At 38.1% G+C, this 6,153-nt stretch overlaps 1 protein-coding gene across 8 annotated transcripts in view; it reads right to left on the bottom strand.

Annotated features, from left to right (window-relative positions):
• Nucleotides 1–559: 559 nt before the first annotated feature.
• Nucleotides 560–6,153, bottom strand: part of ANKRD50 (ankyrin repeat domain containing 50) — a 98,669-nt gene continuing 93,075 nt past the window's right edge. For all 8 annotated transcript variants that reach the window (XM_061585100.1, XM_061585099.1, XM_061585098.1 and 5 more), the window contains one exon: nucleotides 560–3,812. The gene's annotated coding sequence lies outside the window, so the exon portion shown is untranslated. The remainder of the gene's footprint in view (nucleotides 3,813–6,153) is intronic.

Below are 6,153 nucleotides of genomic sequence, written 5' to 3'. Positions count from 1 at the left end.
TGGCAATAATGCAGTAATATTAGGGAAGCATTGCAAAACTGATAAAGACAAATGATGTGTGGACAGTCCAATATAAATCCACCACTAATGTATTTTTATTGCATCAATGGCATGTGGCAAAATACACACACATACACTCAGTCTGGAGGGAACCTACCTTTTGTTATCAGGTCTTTTTGATGTAAAAATCAGCACATAACAACCTAACTCCGTAAAACACCAGTTTCTTCTGCTCTTTTCCTGGTGGTATGAAATATTTGGAGCTAGCAAAGCCTCAGCGACTTCACAATCCCACAGAGACCACTCAAGTTCATCCCTCTTATTTTTGTTGCACATTATGGTGCGAGGCAAATGTTTGCATGCATTGACAATGTATGATGATTCATTTTAGCAAAGATGAGGGACAAACTGGTGGCACTGGTGTAGACACTCTCTAATTATCTAATCATGTAAACCCATTTGCCTGAATATAGTTAGTTTTTCAAAGAATGAAAATGCAGCAAGCAAATTGAAAACAAATGTTTGCTGAAAAGCAAATATATTTATTATGCACTTTCATATACATAAGGATTTTTGCTTAATATAATACAAGAAATAAAATAAAATTTTACAATGTGAAATTCAATGTACATTATAGGCTATTTACAATCCAATCCAGAAAAGTCTTAGTTTAGCGCACCATGTTATTTGAAGAGTTCCAATGAAGGATATAGAGCATAAACAGACATTTGCATAGCAGCATAGTTGACAAGAGAAAATGATGCTTTAAGTAAAAGCAAAGCCATTTTCAAATACTGATCATGACAAGGACTAAAGGGCATCACTACAGTATAAGGATGTTCAATTCTGACAGATAAATTTATCATTCACTTCCCTTTTAAGGTGACTTCCTTAGCACATGAATGGTAGAGAGATTAATGCTCACCAGTCTTTTCCCTACTCTCCTAGTCATGAATTGCAACTTTTCCTAGTTTCCTCTGTGGATTACTTTGGATAATATAGGGAAAAGAAAGATGAAAATAGGACTAGAGATACAGAGATTTATGATATGGGGGAAAAAAAAGTGTCTTGAATTTTGCTGAATTATAACTGATCACCCCTGCCAAACCATGGCTTAGAAGAACTGAATCATACCCATCAATTCACAATTTCAAGAAAAGACAGAACTGCTAATATTTCAGGGCAATTAATTTTACCTTTAAGAGAGGCCACAAAAGCCAATATATTAAAAAAAATCATTTCATTAAAGCAATGCGGAACAATCTCACACTCTTGTCAATGGATACTTTTTAAAAGAGAAACACATGCTGCATTCCCACGCATCTCTGGAAATGCGCAGGAATTTTATTTCAATTATCTGAAAGGCAGCAATTTCCAGCTGACTTTCCTGTAGCTGGTGCCTGTGCTTGGGCATGTTACCCCCACCAGCTATTTTAAAAAACGTTAAGATTATATTCTGCTGAAAATTATGAAGGCAATGCATAACCTCCTTGTGAAAATGGCCAGAAATGTCATCATCTAGTCACAAGGTACATACTGTAATAATAAAAAACCCAATACAATTAAATAAATACTATTTCAGCAACAGCTGAGATCCAGAGAGGAAGGCAACCTTTAGGGAGGTCTTTCAACATATCAAAACGTACATCTCACAAGAAAAGCTCTATTTTAGTGCAGTATTGACAACACCCAGTACTTAAGTTCTGAACATGTTGCGGGTGATGCTGTGACACCCATACCAAGTCATTTAGCAACATTTTTACCCAAGTACTTAGGTCAAGAATGGGTAACCGGTGGCTCTCCAGATAATGTTGGACTACAGCTCATATCACCCCTGACCATTATGTAGAAATGAAGCTCTTGTGAGGCATTCTGGGACTTTAAAAATGCATTTGAAGAAGGAGGAATTGAAAAGTTTTTGTAAAATTCATTTTTATAGTATTATTTGTATCTTGGATGGTGATGTTTGACTAATTATCAAGACCAAGGGTAGCTCAGAAGCTACAATTTACATCTGAACCAATGATAACATAACAGGTGGCAAGGTAAATACCTGAAAAGTTATCAGAGTTTTTGGCATGCAGTGAACACAACAGACAGCAACTAGAAATGAACTAATGTTGCTTTTACGAGATTTTTGCAGGTTCCTGGGGACAGTACCAAGGCCCTCTTCTTGCCAGGGGTTCCCAATGATTTCACCTGTGAGCACATGAAACTGTCTAAGGTCCATCTAGTCTGGCAGTGTGTTTCCTCAGTCCTTTAACAGGAATCCTTTAAGTCTGGTGTGGGGAGCCTGCAGCCCTTCAGATGCTGCTGGACTTCAACTCCCATTAGCCCCTGTCAATATGGCCAATGGGCAGGTAAGAGGGGAGCTGCACACCAACTACATCTGGAGGGACACTGGCTCACTACCCCTGCTTTAAATCAAGATGCCAGGGACTGAATATGGGCCCTTATCCATGTCAAATATGTGCTCTACTACTGAGCTACACCTCTTCCACCCATAAGCCTAAACCAACGGAAAGGGGGCTGGCTAGGGGAGACTAAATGCAGGTGTTAGGGCAACGATTGATATTGGATACCTGTATTAGAGGCAGAAGTCAGTTTAAATACAGGTGCACCCTAATTAAAGAAGGCACTATGGGAACTGGACTGCTTTTTCACGAACAACTTTTAAACTGGATGGTAGAGACAGGGCCTGATGAATTGTAGTATTGTTCCCCCCGACACTGCTAACCAAAGCTGAACACAAACACTGCAGTTTAGCCAATACCGTCACAAGAGTTGCTTTTCCTATGAGAAACATTTGAACAACACAGAAAACCAACTGTATATTACAGCAATGCAAATGCGATGTAAGGTGTACAGAAGAGGAGCTTGTGTTTGGGCTGGTCTACATGTTCAAAATGAGTTCTATGTTACATGCTTGCAGTGACCTTTGTTGTGTTACATGAGCAAATAAAGAATGCAATGTATGAACTAGATTATCCATAGACCTAGGCATTGAGGTCTGGGATTCCAGAGGCAATTTCTGAGCAGCCACAAATAGTATCAGTTTTTGCTATGGCTATATGTCAGTTGGCTCATCCATCAATACCATATTCTACATGCAAATGGTACCCTGTGGGCATAGATGGGGCATTTTATGTAGATGTTGATCATGTGAACCCTACAGCAAAATGACACAATGTCCAATGACACTTTAAAGTTTAACATTAAAAGTATGCTGCAGTACTGAGGATAGAAACAGGAAGGAGAAAAATAGCATTGAATCTGGGTTCAAAAGGCCTCTTAAAGTGACTGGAGCAACATGGGAGGGATTCCCTTAGCCTTTAAGGTGACACAGAACACTCTTTGTCATTTTGACTGTGTGCAGAGCTTCTTTTGCACATGAAGGTAAATAAATACAGTAAGGATTGCCTTTTGTCACAAAGTCCACTGTGGCACATTTACACTGATCAAGCCTTCCGGAAAAGAAAACTGAAATTTCTAGCTCTTGACCATTTTTCAGCTGTGTGAGGGAAATACAGCATATCTTGTTCTGGTACTGAGGAAGAAAAGAAAGTGCTTATTTTGTGTATTAAGTACAAAATACACAAAATAAAGTTTCTGGAGCACAGAAGATTACATTAAGAAGGCAGCCTTAAGTTTTTTTTAGGCACATAACAGTAATCAAAATAACTGTACTGCAGTGATCACATCCATAATTTTCAATGTGGTTCAACAAGCAAGACATGCTTTGATCCTGGCCCAGCTGACAAACCATTCTAGGCAGAAACCTCTTCTTTTTATTCATGGTGTGATGAAGCTGCCTTAAAACAAAGACAAAACATAAAAAATATTACATTCTAACTACATAATCTCAAACCTATGAATAAGCAGCTGTTTGTGACAATATATATATATGTGATGCACAATCCTGATAACTGAAAATCTGGGACTTTCTCATGTGTTTCTTTTCCTGGGATCAAGTTTGAAAGGATATACACACAAGGTCAAATGACATTTTTAAAGATTGTTTTATTATGTTCATAATATTGAAAGGTTGTTTTGACTTGCTGTTGTATTTGTTGGTATATAACTGTTTTATTATTTTTGTTATTAGAAAATTGTTTTTGCAATTGTTTTTGAGATGTATTTCTGTTCACCTTGTTGTAAGCTGCCTTGAGTACTTTTTTTTGTGGAAAGGCAGCATACAAATAAAGCAATGAATGAATACTACAATGCTGCCAGAAAAATCACCCCTGTGTCAAGCTCTTTTCCTCAATATTTAACTTCACCTTTAGCATGTGTCAATGTCATCAGGAGAAGGGCCATAGCTCAGTGGAAGAGCAGCTGCTTTGCATGCAGAAGGTCCCAGGTTCAACCCCCAGCATCTCCAGACAGGGCTGGGAATCTCCCTGTCTAAAACCCTGGAGAGCCACCACCAGCCATTGCATTCAATACTGACCTAGATGGACCAGTGCAGGAAGCAGCTTCCTATGTTGTGAATTTCCTCATTCTATATCACTGACTGCTGCTGGCAGGAACAGGAAAACCCACACTGTGATAACAACGCAATACAGCAGATGTGTCCAAATGGGTGGGTGGGGGCTCAACACTATGCCACTGTGAAACATGCCGTTTGTCTACAGTAGCCTTGTGAATAGCCTGAAAGTGACTTACTATAGGGATATTTGTCCAAATTCTTGTTGTGCAGATTTCCCCCTCTACTTTAGGCCATAAAATTGTTACATATGACTAATCCATTTTTATGGGCTTTTTGCAGACTTACATGCAGGTCTAATATACAACAATTTTAACTCAAAAGAAAAATGTGTATTATGCTAAAGAAGAGAAAATAACTTTTACTAAAACATTTTTTTTAAAGATGCATATATCGCACACTGAACTTAACCCGCACACAGTTACGAAGATAAATCCCTCATAGCGACCTTGAACCTTCAAATTAGATGAATTCTTGTATAGCTTCAATACAAAATTTTGATGTATAGTTGCATAATGTTTGGGATAAATATGTTTTGATCACACTTGAGAATTCAGTCTGATCAGACATCTTTTTACATCAAACTGAGTTTATAAGCTAGCTGTTTTATTTTATGCAACTATAATGTAGTTCATAGGCCTCAGCTTATATACACACAATGATAATTTCTGTATCAAGCATGGTATTTTCTCAACTACATGACCAAATGTACAATCAGAGAGTTGGAAGGAATCTTGTAGTTTATCTAATTTAACTCCCTGCTTGAGGAGAGAAATCCTCAAAATGAAAGACTTCCAACATGGGATAATCTTCCCCCAGGTAACTGGTTCCATTACTGAACTGCTCTTACTCATTAACGCCCCCCCCCTGCTTTTACCACTGCTTCCAATATTAACATCAAAATCTATGCTGTAACTTAAACCCTTAAAATCTGGTCCTGCACTCTGCACAACAGAGAACTAGCCTTGGTATTTTTCTATGTGACAGCCCTTCAGGTATTTGAAGAGATCTATCATGTCTTCTCTACACTAAACATACCTAGTTCCTTCAACCTTTCTTCATAGGACTTCTCCATATCTGTGACCATCTTCATTGCTCTCCTACAATCCTGTGCCAATGCGTCTACATCCTTCTTGAAGTGGTGCATATAACTGGGCATAGTATACCAGATGAGTGTGTAAACTAATGCAGCAGAACTATTACTTCCAAAAAAATCTTATCAGCCTTTTTTGCAGCTGCATCACACTGCTGACACTTACATTCAGCTTGTATCAACTACAATATTGAGATATTTGATATGTACTACTGCCAAACCAGATATCTTCCATCCTATGCATGTAAAATTTGATTATTTTTGTCTAAATTAAAAACTTTTATTTTGTCTTTGTTGAATTTCTTTTTGATAATTTCATCACCATTTCCAAAAGTCATTCAGAAAAGTCATTTTGAATTTTATTCCTGTCTATGAATTCTTTTCATCCCTCCATCTGAGTCACTGATACATTTATGTAAGAGTACGAGGCCCAGGACACAGTCCTGCAGCATCCCACTCAACACCTCTCTCTGGTTTGAAGAGGAACTACTGACGAGTATGGCTTTCGAGTATGGGTTTCCAACCAGCTGTGAATCCACCTGGAGGAATTATCACTTTGCCCACATTTAACCAG

Source organism: Rhineura floridana, chromosome 9, assembly GCF_030035675.1.
Source record: "Rhineura floridana isolate rRhiFlo1 chromosome 9, rRhiFlo1.hap2, whole genome shotgun sequence".
NCBI lineage: Eukaryota > Metazoa > Chordata > Lepidosauria > Squamata > Rhineuridae > Rhineura > Rhineura floridana.
Note: the sequence above shows the minus strand (reverse complement) of the source record. Positions and strands in the feature narration are given on the sequence as shown.